At 40.6% G+C, this 18,281-nt stretch overlaps 1 protein-coding gene across 1 annotated transcript in view; it reads left to right on the forward strand.

Annotated features, from left to right (window-relative positions):
- Positions 1–18,281, forward strand: part of clmpb (CXADR like membrane protein b) — a 287,660-nt gene that overhangs the window by 96,410 nt on the left and 172,969 nt on the right. The window lies entirely within an intron of this gene.

Raw genomic sequence — 18,281 nt, forward strand, 5'->3', positions numbered from 1 at the left:
TCATTTCTAAGAATTTTTAATTTGGGTTTTTGCCGCTCCAGAAGACACTGCACACGACACCTGGCTGAATCTTTACACAGATGCTGGAATAATCATGTCTAAACTGAGATTTTACCAAATGGTATTTAACATAAACAAAAAGGTTTAGTCACGTCAGTGAAGGCACCATTACATCAAGGAATTTTGAACAACCAGTTTTACTGTCTGTTACATTTACATTTGTGACCCCATTAAATGTAAAACTTATTTTACTACTGGATTATGCTTTAACAGCTTTTCAAACTGTTAGCCTTTAAATCAGTAAACCTTGGTAACTTTTACAAATCAAAATGATGTTACACAAAAGTGGAGACATTTTAGCAAAAAGTACAAAATGTATTAAAAATTCACAGTGAAACATAACTGGTGTATAACATGATGATGACAAAGGTGTCCCATTCTGTGGCATAAACCTCTGCAGCGGTGACTCTGAGAAAACCATCTGAAACACACACACAGCATACATATTTTAATTAGTGTTGTCAGGTTATTAAAAATAATGTAAGTGATTACATGGTTTGTGATTAATCTAAATGAATCATTTAATTGCAGGTATATTTAAAAAAACTCAGATCTGTGTGTGCTTGGGGCATTTAATAATCAGGTAAAAAAGGATCAGGGTTATTTTTGTTACATATCAAGGAGGTATTAAGCTGTAAATTGGTCTTAAATTGGGAGAACTGTCTAAGTGTAATTTGGATGGGACATTAACACGTTTATTGCTCAGAAACGTGTCTTTATTTACAGACCAAGTCACTGACGTCAAAACAAATGGAGCAAAGTGTGACTGAAGGCCTGATAGGTATTGTAATTAATCTAAATTAATGCTTTATTTTGACAGCCACAATTTTAATAGTTAATAGCGAGAGCCTACAGTTATTATTTACGAGCTACTTAGGAAGCTAACAATTAGCTTACCGTCATGCTTTGCCTCTTCATCTCTAGCAGCTTGTATCTTCTCGTCTTCATCTTCATATGAATTCCCAAAGTCTTCTGTACGTCTCAAGCGTGTTTTTCTCGCCTCCAGCAACTTTCTCTTAAAAACTCACAGCAGTAAACACACGGAGTTCGCCATTGTTTATGTTTGTGTCGCGTATAAAACTAAGTCACTGCAGTTTGCTCTGCTGACCCCGCCCACATTGAAGAGGTACTATTTGCAGTAGAAAAGCTCACGCTTGGAACCAAACCGAGTAGAGCCGAGTAGAGTAGAGCCGAGTAGAGTAGAGCCGAGTAGAGTAGAGCCGAGTAGTGCTGGAGCTTTGTAGTGTAAAAGTGGCTTTAGAGTACCGCCCACTCTTGCGTCTTGTAGACCTTCATTTCTCTATTTTCTTCTCAACCCAACTAACTGCATGTATAATCATCGTCTGCAATTGATCTCATAACCCGCCCCATCCACTGGATGAACAGTTTTATGCATTGTTGCAGTATACCAACTGAGTGCATTAGCATTGCCAAGACAACATGAGGTTTGAAAGCCATATTGATTTTTGTTTTTCTTCTCCGGTAGTTGAGTTGTGCTTATTGTTTATTGATCACATCTGTCACGTGTACATCACTGTGTTACTTTTTACTGACACCTTGCATTTCTGTTGTTTGCTTATATGCCTTTGGAACACCATAGGGGCGTGAACGATGTGTCGGAAAACCAGGCAGAAAGGTCATTAATCCTAATATTTAGGCACTAACTCCCAGCCGCACCTTGACATCAAGTAATCATCACTATACACTCTTGTGTATTGGTGCTGCGGGAAACACACTACGAGTGCTGTAGCTTAGTCCATCAATCTAAGAACCAGGAATGATTTTTCCTTTCTCTCCGGTGGGAGATTTTACACAGCAACTTCCGTCATCCTGAGGGAATATGTTTATGACGCTCAGCTCTTACTAAGTCCCGTTAATAAAACAAGGAGCCTGAATGGACGTGGTGTGTGCACCTTGTCGCCGCAGGGTCGTGATGGATGCCCACTCTCGTCTACCTGTCTTTCTCACCGCGGGCCGTCCGTATTTCTCCTCCAACGCCAGCATATAGCATCTGCACGGTGACAGTGTGACTGCAGCTTTCTGAGAACTCAGCAGGGTTCGAGGAGTATGTGATTAGATGTAATGGAATTACAGTAATCTGATTCAAAAACGACAGCATCTGTAATCTGTTGCAGTTACTGTAAATATGCAGTAATCACATCACACATGCTGCTTCAGAATTTCACTTATTGCATTGCTCCGCAGAAATGTTTAAAGGAACAAGGCAGCATCCATTCTGCATCGCTGTAAATTATAATACAAAGAGCTTGGTGTAAATACAGTGTTGGAGATGGAGGTGAATTAAACATTTCACTGAAATGAGGTGATCACAAGTAATTTCCCTCAGTGTTGTGGTGAGTAACATCCTGGGTTTGATGGGATATGTGGAGGATGGATGGATGTGTTGAGGAGGTGTATTAGCAGTGACCTTAGGAAGGTACGGCTCGGTCATGGGAGGATTGAATGCTGCAGTGTGCTGTGCACGGCAGCGTACTGGGACATTTGGGTCAAAGAAACAAAAGGTTAGAGAGGGAGGAAGAGTAATTGATCCTGTGGCTTTAGCCTGAGATGCAGTTACAATGAAGCCGGTGCAGTATGTGCTTATGCTTATGCAAATTTGGATGTGTACCATAAATATCTGCTTCTGAAGTGTTTGCATCCCGTGATTAATTGGCTCTGTGCACCAATGTAGTTCTTAAAGTTACAGTTTCTCATGCTGTGCCATCACAGTTCCCAGTCTACTGCTGTGTCTGCAGAATGGCTGCAGAAATTGCTCATTTTTAGCATTGCACCCAAGAGCTATCAAAAATTAATGATGTTCATAGTATTGCCAATGCACTGTTGAGGCTCAAATGAGATGTACATCTTGGATTGTTAGCTTCGATATATGTGCATGATCCAGCACTCAGGTGCGTCAGTGTTGAGGACCCCAACAGCTGGAGAAAGCCACCGGGACACACGTTCACCTGGCTCCAGCAGAGAAATAGTAACATTTGAGAGGTGGGTATGAATCAGATGTAAAGGTTCATGGTCTCAAATGAGGCTCACCTGGAATTAGAAAAAGTTGCAGTTCCTTGACTGGACAGCTTGAGTTTGGCTCCAAAAGTGAGCAGCTTCCCTACGGAGGGGAGGTAGGGAGGGGTGTTATTTCAAAAAATGTGGAAATCTATAAATGTTTGCATGGAATATGGAAATATACACGGAATAAACAATAGCAGAATAAATTTTGGGTCATTTGGTTCCAAAAACCCATATGGAAGTAGCGTTTGAAAATGTCAAGTAACGTGTGTGTCGTATATGTGCTGTTGACGTAGAAAATCACTCTGTTGCTTATAATTACTTCATTGTGGCCATGTCATTCTTTACATGTGATGATTATACTCAACTGATGTTCATGAAATGAAAAACTACATAGATTTTGTTTGTTACAATTGATCGTAACATATTTACTGAAATTAGGTTTTTTGTCAATTACTCTTAAAAAACACCAGATAGGCTTATTGTTACTATAGAAGGTGAATATAAATATATGACATTTTCGTCGATATTTTTGGCGATTTTTGAACCCGATCTTCACTGGCTCCGTCCATATGGGTTTTTGGAACCAAATGACCCAAAATATGTCTTGCTATGGTTTATTCCGTGTATATTTCCATATTCCATGCAAACATTTACAAATTTCCACATTTTTTGAAATAACACCCCTCCCTACCATAGGAGTCCATGTTAAAATGTGCAGCTTTCGAGCAGAAAAAAAGCATGTTTGCAGGCAACCTGGTACAAAAAAAAAGTATTTTTTGTCTCTATGGGTAGTTTCCCCTCCATGACAGCTGTAATTTTCTAACTTCTTAGTTTAAGACATGTTAACCCATAAAGTTACGCATAACTAGGGGTGTGGCCAGCCGCTTTGAGTGACAACAGTGTGTTGTGTTTGAGTCAGTGTTGCCAACTTGGTAACTTTCTCACTAAATCTGGTGACTTTTCAAACCCTCTTAATGACTTTTTTTTCTCAAAAGCGACTAGCGGCAAATCTCGTTATTTTTCCTAACGTCATTGGAGACCTTTCTGGTGTTTGGCGACTCAAAAGTGAAAGCACATATTTATCTGTCACTCTCTGTTCTCACCAAGTAGTGGGTCCGCACCGCCCACAGCAGTCACAAGTCGTCAGTACACAGTGTGCTCCGCCCGCGGCAGTAGTCTCAGATGCTCCTGCATCATTGTTGTACTGCCATGGAAGGCAAGTTCTGCCTTACAATTTTTGCATTGCACATTTTTCTCTTTAATTTAGTTAAAATGCTCCCAAACATCTGTGCTTCATTGCCGGCTAGCCATTGTTTGGGTATAACTTTTCCGGTGACATCACGGCTGACCCGGTGTCGTAGACTGTGTATTCTAGTGGACTCGTTTGGAGCTTATTATTGGTTTTATCTCAAGCTGATGACCTTCAGGTTGGCTGCACAGCACTTTGAGGTTTAAGGTTGAATCACTGGTACACATTTGAAGTCACGGACACAAATATACCGCCAAACACTGTGCACGCATGTGTTCATAAATGTCCTTGTGTGAGCATATTTGTAATATGCATTCTGTTTGTGCAGGTGTGTGTATCCAGATGCCTTTGTGTGAACGTATTGCAGTGTAGGCGTGTAGTCGTCACGTGAGTGTACTACATGTGTGTATTTCCCTGATGGTTGTTTGGTGTTTGTGTTTGCACGTACAGTGATGAAGCGGGAGCGTCTGCCTGGCGACTCATCCATCATTTCTTCCTCCAGCCCGCAGTGCCCTCAGAGGAGCACTACGCTGTCATGGTGACATTGGGCTCATTTTGGATGAGAAAAATGGTGCAGCCACCCTTAGTGTCACTGCCTCACGCTAACTCCCTCAACAACGAAGCTTCCACACAGCAGTAGCGATCCCTCCACCCATTTCTGGCTCTTTCACCCTCCGTCAGCTTTGCTAATCAGTCCAACTGCAATTGGGATGTCACGTCTGTGACCCTGCCTCCTTCTCACTGCTGCTGCCTTCACTCCATTCATAATACCCTTGGACAAGCAAGAAGGACGAAGCCGGGTTGTAAAGCAAAAAGATGAGTCCAGTCACCGAGTCCCTCTGTCCTGTCCATCCCCCCCACTTGTGATGTACGGGGTGAGTCAGCACGAGCGACTGCAGTGTAGCGATCCAATCAGTCTGTTCACGCTCGCCTCTGAAGGGGCGCCAAGACACTGGTGCTGCTTCGTGACTAAGTGTGTAGTGTGCCTGCCATCATTTTACATATGTTTGCCCACGCAACAGCATGCACACAACTTCTGTTTGTGCCTTTAGGATCAGGGATGTCATGGTCAGGGGACTGGGCAATGAATATGCAACACATCAGTAGGAAAACGTGATGAAAGGGGACAAAGAAAGAACAATGAGACAATAAGGATCCTTTATGTTTGTTTGTATTTTTGGTATTCTGGCTACTTATCAAGTGAATGCATGAATACCAGCAGGATTTCTGTTTGGGATGATTGACTGGAATGCTTTGTGAAACATTCTAAAAGCACGTGTGGCTGATTCACTTACCTCGAAAGTGACATTCGTGTCCATGAACACAGTCACTAAGCGTGGCTGAGAATTGAATCCATGTCTACATATTAGTAACCCAACTATCCAACCTGGTCTCACGGCAAGTTGTGATTCAACAGCACAAAATATACATTAATCTATTGGTTTGTGATATTATGACAAAAAGCACCTCATTTTCGTCACGGCAGCACAAATTCATTCAAATTCATTCCGTGATGGCTGCACAAAATTAAAAATGAAGCGGGGGTGAGCGGGGGTGTCGGGGTGGTTATAGTTAGGGTTGGGGGAAGGAGTAGGGTTAGTAATAGTATGTTAAAAAAAAACCGTCATGAAAATTTGACTGATTTTGTAGCGGGAGCACAAAAAAAAAAAAAAGTGAGACTGGGCTGAACTATCCCACAGAGCTACTGCTTCTATAGAAAAAGTAATTACTGTTTTTTGAAGCATATGTTGCATTTTTTATCTTATTTGGGATGTAATGTGGATTTATAATATGGTGTGGCTCATTTACCAAAAATCATGCATTTATTATTAATAATAATAATTAGAACAAATATTTATAAAGCACTTTCCAAGAAATCAAAGCACTAAACAGAATGAACTCCAACAATATAAAGCACACTGCAAAAATCCACAAAATCCCAAATTAAAGAGTTAATGATACAGAAGAAGGTATGGCTTATATTCTGGAAAATGCCGTAAATGTGATTTTTTTTTCTCATGAATATGGCATTGCTTGGATGACAACTGTCTGAACACTGTGGTTACCTAGTAAGCAGAAACACTAGTAGTGTTATCTGAGTATGCTTAAGCCCCCGTCACACATAGCAAGAATGTGCAGGAACCAGCCCAACACGGCAAATATTGCCATAATCCGACGCAGTCGGGAGAAAAAGAGGCGTGGTCAGCAGTGTCAGAACGCATCCAGGTTACCTCATCCACACCTGCACAATGTCATCCAAAGCGCATGTAGGCAACAGGTGGATGATACAGACTGCTGTCAGACGGCCATAAAAGGCGCTGAAGACTGCCTGATGTCCAAACATCTGGATGGCAAACACGGTACTAGAGTCGGAGGGAGCAATGTGTTCCTCCCTTTGTGCAGTCCCTGCTGGTACTCAACATCGGAGTACAACCAACGTATGGACCAGATTCACACCATATGTGTCAAAGCCGGCATGGTGCAGTCACTCACTCAGTCATGCAATCACATCTACGCTTGGACTCCACTTACCAGCGCAACTGACCTCACGTGCGTGTGGTGCACCGTGCATGTGCACCCCGTTGCCAGCTGCTGGACACTGCTGGCAGTGGGCCATGCTGTCCCATGCATCAGACGCAGCCTTTCCAGGGAAATTGAATTTATGTTTTTTTGTGCTTGGCGTTTTTGTGCTTTCGGTTTCATAGCCGCTATTCACATTCACTGTACATGATAATAATTATGAGTTATTATCATGTTGAAGCATGCTACATACATTTCAACAGTTCCTTTGCACTCCGGGGGGGAAGCGGGGGCATTGGAGGTGGACATTATTATACGTGGCACATGCAGGTGATACCGGCAGGCTTTGCCGTGCCAGACCCATCTCAAGGTTCCCTCGTACGCGCTCATATCATTCCGGATCCTGTTTTTCCGCCATCAGACAATGTAAATTGGGGTCAGATGCTCCTCAGACTGCACATGGATCGCTGTTGGATAGGTGACCCATCTTGACAGCACCTTGAGGGTGGAAGTCTGGAAGTCTGGAGGGGTCCAGACATGTCTCATTTTGATGAGATGCCCCGTGCCCCTCCCTGGAGGAACTTCATTCATCTGGGAGCACCTTAGGGAAAAATCCACACTTTGTGCATGATCACAGTGTGCTATCATCAGCTAACCTTATCCCGCTTGACTGAGGGATTGGAAGTACGGAAAATATACGTATGTAAAAAAACAAAACAAAAAAAAAACGTATAAGACATCTGATCTTGCAATTATGAGTTCTTTTCATGTAATTATGAGATCAGGGATCTATTTTTTTAATCCAGTGAATGCAATATGCTTACGTAAATACTCTTAACATTTATTTATTTTTGTATCTAGGCCATTCTTACAGATATCTGAAAAATAACTACATGAGGTGACTTGAATTCTTTTGAAAAATGACTCTTGAGTATTTGGGTAATAACCACATTTCATTTTGAAAGGGCTTTATGAATTTTTCTTATTTTCAAACATGACATTTCAATACAATATTCAGTACCTACCCCTTCTCACCGTAGTCTGATGCAAACACCCTGAATGAAACTGCTCAGACAGTGCAGTAGTTATGAAAACTTGACAAAAAAGCTCAGCATTTTGTCACATAGTCCGATTTGATACCATTATATCAAACTGGGGTCCAAACAGACCCCAGAAAAATTGTGGACCCCACAGTATTTAATCAAATATGATCAAAAGAAGTCAAATTGAATAAAATGTCATCTAAATAAATATAAAGGCTCAGAAAACGCATAAAAATATACCCCTGGACCCCTTGCTCTCTGATTAGGGTTAAATTCTTGTTTTAATGTGCAGATTAGTTGTGTGTCTTGTTTTGCAGGTACGTAGGTGCATTGAAGGCCCACTAATTCCTCAACACGACCACTGTAAACACTCCTATTAATTCAAATTCCAGCTGGTTGCTGACTGCACTGACATGCAAGTAACACATACAGACAAAGCTTAACCACTAGGTGCTATTATATAACTACAGTCACAACATTTTAATACAATCCCCCCCCCCCCCCAAAAAAAAACAGCACTGCTGTATCTTGAATTGGAGGGAAACAGACCAGAAGAAAGAGTGGATAAAAAGAAAGAACGGAGGTGGAACATTAAACAACAGACTTCAATCATTATAACGTGTTCTGCCAAGTAATACATACAGAACGCATAACTCGTGGAGGTAGACAGACTAAGCTTGCCTTCATAGATTGTCCTTTTCCAGCTGACAATAGAAACAAATACCATAAATCCTGATCCCATCAAAACAACAGCTGAGGACGTCTGTGTCCTCTGAACATGGGTCAGCACATCCTTTCATCCTATCATCTGTCTCCTTTTTTATTTTAAACAAGATCACGTTCCAGAGTCCTGAGCATCCTGTAAGGACACAATGGTTTTTGGCCAGTCATTCACCCTGTTCTATGACTACAGATCAATTTCCCGCCGTCCTCTCTTATTGAATATCACCTTTCTCCTCTTTCTCTGTAGCTGTGTTTCTGGCAACCTCATGCCACCCCCCCACCTGACCTCACCTTTTTTTTTACAAGTGATCCTAAAGGTTAACGGTGGTTGTTGATTAGTGTGACCTTGCTGACTACAGCGCCCTATTGAGCTACCATGCAGCAGAGACCCTGTATTGTCTTTCGTACAACCCTAAGAATAACTTCCTTCCTATGCAGAGGATCGATAATTTAGCATGAGCCATCAGAAATATTATGCCATTCACATCATGATAATGACAGGAATTGTGGAGTGTATGGCAGCCGCTTTAGGAATCAATAGTCCTAATGTAAACTCTTCCCTTCCTCTTGTGCTTTATGTACATTTCTTGACACTAAAAGCAGATTTCCACTCAAGAGCGCTGCACTGAAAGCATTTTATTTTGTGGGGCTGAAAAACTCCCCTGGTTTTCTCTGAAATACCACAAGCACTATGATGCACTGCTGCATGGCCTCTTATCGCAGCCTCTCACCAGCAACCATGAATATAGCACATTTCAATCATTCCGTCGCAGGAGAGCTATAATCATTTTCTTCTGCGTGGCATATGTCCTTCCGCTACTAACTAATCCTTATTATGCCTCAGAAGTGAAGGTCATTGTCAAAGCCGAGGGGTGATTAAGTTAATCCACTTGTTTTCTGAATCCGATTTACCTCTTTTCCAAACTAGGGAACATTGTTCTGGCACAAAGACATCAAGATGATAGCGTGGCAGCCGTTAAGAAGGAGATGCACTCGAGAGGCTTTGATTATCTGCACATATCATCCCAGTTTCAGGATTTCTAAGAACTACATTCAGTGTGGAGAAAAGCGGAGCGATCGCTTGTTTTCATGAATCGATGTACGCCGCTGCAGTGAGGCCAGACTCACTGAGTAACACAGTGCAGTGTTGCACAGTTGACATTAGCAGGCTCCTCCCTTTAAGGACATGGGTTATTTACAACGGCACTCAGCAGGTGCTTCACAGCTATTATAATATAGGCAAATACAAAGTGTAAAGTACAGTGCATCTGGAAAGTGTTCACCACAGCTCTTCACTTCCATATTTTATGTTAGAGTTTTATTCCAAAATGGAGTAAATTCATTTTTCCCCTCAAAATTATACTTACAACACCCCATAATGACGACATTATACTTTTTTGTTTTTTTGCAAATTTCTCAAAAATTAAAAAAACTACGTACATAAGTATTCAAACCCTTTGCTCAATATTTTGTTGATGCACCTTTGAAAGCAATTACAGCCTCAGGTCTTCTTGAATGTGATGCCAGAAGCTTGGTGCACCTGTCTTTGGGCAGTTTTGCCCGTTCCTCTTTACAGCACCTCTCAAGATCCATCAAGTTGGATGGGGAAAATTGATGCACAGCTATTTTCAGATAACTCCAGAGATGTTCAGTCGGATTCAGGTGTGAGCTCTGGCTGAGCCGCTCAAGGACAGTCACAGAGTTTTGCTGAAGCCACTCCTTTGATATTTTGGCTGTGTGCTTAGTTAGGGTCATTGACCTGCTGAAAGATGAACCATCACAGCAGTCTGAGGTCAAGAATGCTCTGGAGCAGGTTTTTTTCCAGGATGTCTCTGTACATTGCTGCATTCATCTTTCCCTCAATCCTGACTAGTCTCCCAGTTCCTACTGCTGAAAAACATCTCCATAGCATGATGCTGCCACCGCCATGCTTCACTGTAGGGATGGTGCCTGGTTTCCCCAAACATCATGTCTGGTACTCACACCAAAGAGTTCAATCTTTGTCTCATCAGACCAGAGAATGTTGTTTCTCATGGTCTGAGAGTCCATCAGGTGCCTTTTGGCAAACTCCAGGTGGGCTGCTATGTGCCTTTTACTCAGGAGTGGCTTCCCTCTGGCCACTTTACCATATAGACCTGATTGGTGAATTGCTGCAAAGATGGTTTTCCTTCTGGAAGGTTCTCCTCTCTTCACAGATGAATGCTGGAGCTCTGACAGAGTGACCATCGGGTTCTTGGTCACCTCCCTGACTAAGGCCCTTCTCTCCGATATCTCAGCTTTGACAGGCGGCCAGCTCTAGGAAGAGTCCTGGTGGAGCTGAAAGTCTTCCATTTACAGATTATGGAGGCCACTGTGCTTGTTGGGACTTTCAAAGCAGCGGGAATGTTACTCTACCCTTCCCCTGATTTGTGCCATGAGACAATCTTGTCTCAGAGATCTACAGACAATTCCTTTGACTTCATTCTTGGTTTGTGCTCTGACATGCACTGTCAGCTGTGAAACCTTATATGTAGACAGGTGTGTGCCTTTTCAAATCATGTCCAAGCAACTGAATTTACTCTACACGATCATGATTTGGAGATACATTAGCACTGAAACAGGAAAATAGACAGATGCTTGCTATGGTGTGTGATCTGCTATGTCGCAATCTGCACAAAGATTTTTGGATTGGTTGTGTCATGTTGACTTCATTGTCAAATTAATCTCAGCATATAAAACCATTTTTCTTATACATTACAATACCATATATTGGCATGTATTTAGCTGTAACTCTCAACGTTCTTTTAAAATGATGTCTTCAGTGGAGCTATTTTGCTCACACTTAAGCAGCTCTTACACTTGGTTGAGTTCAGAGTCAGTTCATCCTGAGCAGTGCTTCAACACGGTGCTTGGTGCAGATTAACACAAACCAAAATGGTCAGTTAAATGTCTGGCAGCTTAAATGTTCCAAATTCTGAGGAGCGTGGATTGACTCCCACATGAATTTGGTTACCTTGCTCATGGCATCCAGGTTTGATGCACCTTAGCGACCAGTTTTCACATTGGACACGAAAAGAATTGTCTTGAGATATCAAAAATCGAGGATGCCATGTATATTAAGGTTGGACAGCGTTACAGTGAGATGCACAGAGTCTGCCACATGCCCAGAAAGAAAAAAAAATATATATAAGACTTTACCAAATTTAACTGAGTGCGGTGCCTGCTCAGGATGACTCTGCACTGAATGCTGCCAGGAGACAGTTTTGTGGGAAAATCAGCTGTGGTGTAGTAACTGGTAGCTTGCTCTGTTAAGACACCCTACTTGGCCATGTGTAAGATCAGCTTCACTGAAATAGAGCAAGGGATTATTACATTGTGGCCTACCAGGTATTTTCTAGCTATTTTGAAAATGCTGTTCAGCTGTAGCTAATATATTCTTGAGCTCTCTGGTCACCTCTTTGATAATCAGTTAGCATGAAATCGGACACTGGACATTTGGCGTGTGGGTGGGCGGGGTGTTCAATCAAATACAAACTTGGGGTCTCTGAGTAATAGGAGTAATTAGCTTTTTTCAGAGGAAGAGGCCATAAACAATAATATCAGATCTGGAAATGGAAACATGAATTCCTCCAGTCCACACTCTCCCTAAAGCCTTCTGTACATTATGGAATAAGTCAAAAGTGAAAGGATACCTTGGTTACTACCTTTGGGGGTTACTAGTCTTAGAGGTCCTGTGACTTATACTTCAGTACAACTTATATACCAAAAAAATAGTTTTCGTTATTATTAATGTTGCACTGAGCTCAGTCAGATTTGAATCAAGAATGTTGACTCAAGGGTGTTTTTTATTGTATGTTTATTGATAACCTTGGTTTTAACATTTGTACATTTTGTATTGAAGTAAGTATTATTATTATTATTATTATTATTATTATTCTTTACACTCATTGGCTACTTTATTAGGTACATCTTGCCAGTACGGCAGGAGGGGTTGGACGCCCTTTTACCTTCAGAACTGCCTTAATTCTTTGTGGCATAGACGGAAACAGCCCTCAGAGATGATAGCATCACGCAGTCGCCCATTCAACCAGTCTGCTCATTCTCCTCTGACCTCTGACATTTTCGTCCACACATCTGCCACTCACTGGATATCTTTTCTTTTTTGGACAATTTCTGTAAACCCCAAAGATGGTTGTGTGTTTAAATCCCAGTACATCAGCAGTTTCTGAAATTCTCAGACCAGCCCATCTGGCACCAATAACCATGCCATATTCAACGTCACTTAAATACCCTTTCTTCCCCATTCTGTTGCTCAGTTTGAACTTCACCAAGTCATCTTCACCATGTCTGGATGCCTAAATGCATTGAGTTGCTGCCATGTGATTGGCTCATTAGCTATTTGTACAGATGTGCTTTTAAATAGTTTTATGTCATTGCTGTTTTTAGTTTTTGTTTTTTTGTTTTTTTTCTGTGTTCTTAAATTCTTGTACAGCAATTTGTGATTTTAATTTGAAAGGTGACATACAAATAAACTTCACTTACTTATTATTTGTGTTAACGAGCAATTGAATGGGTGTACCTAATAAACTGGTCAGTGAGTGTGTATATAGGTATTTCCCAGGAAACAAAGCAGTAAACAAAATGAACCCCAACAATAAAAGAAAGAAAATGCCTGTTTTAAAAGTATACTGAACAATCCCAAATTAAAAAGCTGAAAATGCAGGGGGAAAAGGTGCAACTTATCTGGGTTTATTCTTCTTCTTCAAGAGGCTTTTTTAATATTCTAGTGTGATGCATATGCTGGAAAATATATTTTTCACCCAAATTACATCAGTTACAATGTGATATCATCAAAGGTCAAAACAATAATTTCTAGTGATTTAAAAAAAAAACAAAAAAACAAACAAACAAAAAAAACGCAGTTGGATCAAATAGTAACTTGGCAGACTCTGTGTAATATAAGACCAGTATTTTCTCTCTTGTGTCAGTGGTTACTGAGATCTGAATTTTGATGTTTTTGGTCATTACCATGGTAATGAGTCAACATCTTACATTGTGTTCCATTAGAGCCTGTAGAAACTTGTAACTTGCAAATGATTTGACATCAAAGCTAAAAGCGTTTGTCCAGCAGTTTCTGACAGAATGTCCATGTCCTGTGGACAGATGGACAGACAGTGGCATTAGCTCATCTTCAAATGTCCATGGCTATTAAATTATAAAGATATGCATTTATTTAATTCCAGGGTTCTTTGTTCATATGAGTCCAAAAGCCTGATTTGAAGTATCTTTGACCTGACAAACAACAAAATTTTTTAGGCTGAAACTGAAGCCCTGAGTTAATTTTCTACCATAAAAAGATCCCTCTGTTAAACTGTTAAACATAGTTTTGATCTCAGTGGTGGGCAGAGATAACCAAAAAATTAACTTCGATAACAGATAATCAGATAACTGAAAAGTTATCTTCGATAAAGATAAAACAATAAACCGCCCAAAAATGTATCGGAAGTTACAGATAACCGATAACAGAAAAATTCCAATATTGTCTGTGGTACATTTACAACTACTAATAAAATGAATTTAAGTTTTAATGCCACAATAGCTTCTAGTTATATTAAAAGTAACAACAGACCCAAACAATGAGACCCCACTTTTGTCTTTGAACATCCTGTCCCTGCTGAAAGCGCTTGTTTACTACAGAGCTCCCAGCAAAGAGGCACTCTGAGAGCAGCCATAAAGCCAACTTTCTATCAATCACAATGCTCCGGTCAGGCGGAGGTCTTGGAAAATAAAGTCATGCTGAGTTATGGTTTTGATTTATAAATAACATTAATACCGATAGAATAACTCCATTAATGTCAATTCTGTCATTTGTACAAAGTTAAAATATAGCATATATCTTTTAATGTTGAATAATGCACTAATTCTGAGGTTTTGTAACAAACACAGACAGATCGCAAAGGATTCTGGGTAAAAGTGCCTCTGCTAAACACTGATTGGTTCAGTCATTCATTATGTAAACCAGCACGTTAATGTGACGTCTGTTGTGTGTTGGTGTTTACAGATAAATGTGCTTTTGTAAAATATTCCATTTTTTTATTTGTAAAAACAGGCATTTTTACGGAGCCCTGGAAGTGTCATCGCAAAATGTTTTGCATGTGGAGAGAATGTGCACACGTTTTATGATGTTGTAAAATGTGCTTTACACTGTGCGAGATGATTTTTCATGCAGGAATTTTTTGGACCGGGTTTCAGGTTAATCGCACGTCCTGCATCATGTAGTGTACATAACAAGCTGCGTTTAACATCTCAGGACCACATCCTGATCGCCGATCGTATGGTCCAATGAAAATCAAACCTGTTACAAGCATCTAACCGCTCGCACTGTGCCTGTGCAAACACCGCAGAACTGTCTTGTAATGTTATTTTATTTTTTTTATTTATTTTTTTTTGCTGTTGTTTTGTTTTGTTTTTAAACTTCATTTGTAAAAAAAAAAAAAAAAAAGCCAAAAAGTTGATTTGGTGCCCAGACGCTTAGTACTTAGGGCGAATACGGCCATGAACACTACTGGCCAGTAGATGGCAGTAGAGGCCTTGAAAACAAAATTCCAGATAATCCCTGTCTGCTACATTTAAAATGCACGGAATTTAACAAATGCAAATACAATAACAACTTCTATAAACCCAGAGAATATATTCACGAGAGTTTTAGGCACTAGAGTTTAATGCTGTTGTCCGTGGAGCCTGAACAGAGTGTCTGAAATGCAATTGTCCTGTCGTGAACGTACTGAGATTACATCATCCTACCCATAATGCACTGCTGGGCACAGCATGTGCTCACAAAACCTTAAAAAATAGCACATTACTTTAAAACTAAAACATATATCTGATATTTTCACTTTATAAAACTTCAGACATGACAGTAATTTTAAATAATTTGTCCAAAATTAGTTTGGTTAAAATTTGAACCATAAGTTAAAAATGTATGCCTCTGGATGACATAGGTGATATTTCCAGCATATCGGTATGGTGTTAAAGAAAATGATTTTTTTTTTTTTTTGGACATTTCTTCTTTGTCTAAAGAGGATAGAGATGCTTTTCATAGAAGCAGTTCTCTTCTGTTAGCAGAGGGTATAACTGTCCATCTTTTACACAACTTTTAACAGAGACTACAAGCTGATATAAAAGCCAGAGGTGGAACACAATAAGAAATCAGGAAAAAAATTGTGGCAGTCAGTAACGGTTACTTTTTTAGACCAAGCACAGGGAAAAAATCTGGAATTACTCATTTCCGAGGAAAAAATGATGGAATCATGAAAAACAAAAGAACGCTCCAACACATCACTAGTATTTTGTTGCACCAGTCTCTGAGGCATGGACTTAATGAGTGACAAACAGTACTCTTCATCAATCTGGCTCCAACTTTCTCTGATTGCTGTTGCCAGATCAGCTTTGCAGGTTGGAGCCTTGTCATGTACCATTTTCTTCAACTTCCACCAAAGATTTTCAATTGGATTAAGATCCGGACTATTTGCAGGCCATGACATTGACCCTATGTGTCTTTTTGCAAGGAATGTTTTCACAGTTTTTGCTCTATGGCAAGATGCATTATCATCTTCAAAAATGATTTCATCATCCCCAAACATCCTTTCAATTGATGGGATAAGAAAAGTGTCCAAAATATCAACGTAAACTTGTGCATTTATTGATGATGTAATGACAGCCATCTCCCCAGTGCCTTTACCTGACATGCAGCCCCATATCATCAATGACTGTGGAAATTTACATGTTCTCTTCAGGCAGTCATCTTTATAAATCTTATTGGAACGGCACCAAACAAACGTTCCAGCATCATCACCTTGCCCAATGCAGATTCGAGATTCATCACTGAATATGACTTTCATCCAGTCATCCACAGTCCACGATTGCTTTTCCTTAGCCCATTGTAACCTTGTTTTTTTCTGTTTAGGTGTTAATGATGGCTTTCGTTTAGCTTTTCTGTATGTAAATCCCATTTCCTTTAGGTGGTTTCTTACAGTTCGGTCACAGACGTTGACTCCAGTTTTCTCCCATTCATTCCTCATTTGTTTTGTTGTGCATTTTTGATTTTTGAGACATATTGCTTTAAGTTTTTTGTCTTGACGCTTTGATGTCTTCCTTGGTCTACCAGTATGTTTGCCTTTAACAACCTTCCTACGTTGTTTGTATTTGGTCCAGAGTTTAGACACAGCTGGCTGTGAACAACCAACATCTTTTGCACCATTGCGTGATAATTTACCCTCTTTTAAGAGTTTGATAATCCTCTCCTTTGTTTCAATTGACATCTCTCGTGTTGGAGCCATGATTCATGTCAGTCCACTTGGTGCAACAGCTCTCCAAGGTGTGATCACTCCTTTTTAGATGCAGACTAATGAGCAGATCTGATTTGATGCAGGTGTTAGTTTTGGGGATGAAAATTTACAGGGTGATTCCATAATTTTTTCCTCAGAATTGAGTGAGTCCATATTTTTTTCCCTCTGCTTGGTCTAAAAAAGTAACCATTACTGACTGCCACAATGTTTTTTCTTGATTTCTTATGGTGTTTCTTAAAGCCAGAAAGTTGCCATTTGACATGACTTTAGTTTTGTGTCATGTCTGTGATCTGCTTTTTTTCTACAAAATTAAACAACTGAATGAACATCCTCCGAGGCCGGTGATTCCATAATTTTTGCCAGGGGTTGTACTCCAGGGCCCGGCGTCGCAGACCGAACAGTCCCCCCTAAAAATCAGTCCGCCCTGCCTTCACTGTTTAAGTGTCAGTAGCCACGGTTCACGAATCAAGACCTCGTTTCTAGTTCAAACTGCACTCCAGTGATCATCTGTCTCAGCAACAGACATCTGAAGCTTTTGTACAACAATCATTTCCACATAAATTCAGCATTATTTCATCATGAAAGACGGAGGAAGCGATCAGTGCGCCGCAGGTACACGAGCTCTAGCTGATGCGTTCACTGCCCATCAGTTATTTCAAAGCGTCACCGAGTATTGCCTTGTCTGAGTCATCTAATGTTTAATAATCCCATTAATCATTTGATCGCTTTGGGTGAAGAGACTCTGTCTTAGTTGAGTGACTGAGCTCCAAAATGATGCCTGTGCAGTAGAGGCAGGCTAGGTGGACCCAATTTTTAGGGGTGGGGGGGGTGGGGGCTGTTTGGTCTGTGACACCGGTTTCATAAAGCAGTCTAATTTTGTTTAGTCAAATAAACTCACTTAGCTGACTATTTTTTTTACATTAGTTGTTAGACAAAGTGCTTAATAAACTAAAATTTCACATTACCCTACTAAAGTTCTTAGCCTGGTACAGAGGAGGCTAATCTTATTTTAGTCGACAAACGTAAGTGTCTCACCTCAAAAAACGGCTGCTATCATGTACCAACACTTTACGGAACACTCAAGAGCACCTCTTCGTTGCTCCTATTCCTTCAAAAGGAGAGCTTCCTCTGCTTTTGGCTGTGGTTGCAGGAGACAACTGTCATGATGTGTCTCACGCGAGCCACCGGGTGTTGCTGTTACACTGAGCAATGTTGTGTGCACGAGAAGGCTTGATGGAAGTTTAGAAGAAGAAACTGAAGAGTGAGTGCTAAGCTAAGAGCTAAGTATGTCATTCTGCAGTTTGCTTGGATCTGTAAAGCAAACTGTAGAGCCCATAG

This window comes from Thalassophryne amazonica, chromosome 4, assembly GCF_902500255.1.
Source record: "Thalassophryne amazonica chromosome 4, fThaAma1.1, whole genome shotgun sequence".
Taxonomy (NCBI): Eukaryota; Metazoa; Chordata; class Actinopteri; order Batrachoidiformes; family Batrachoididae; genus Thalassophryne; species Thalassophryne amazonica.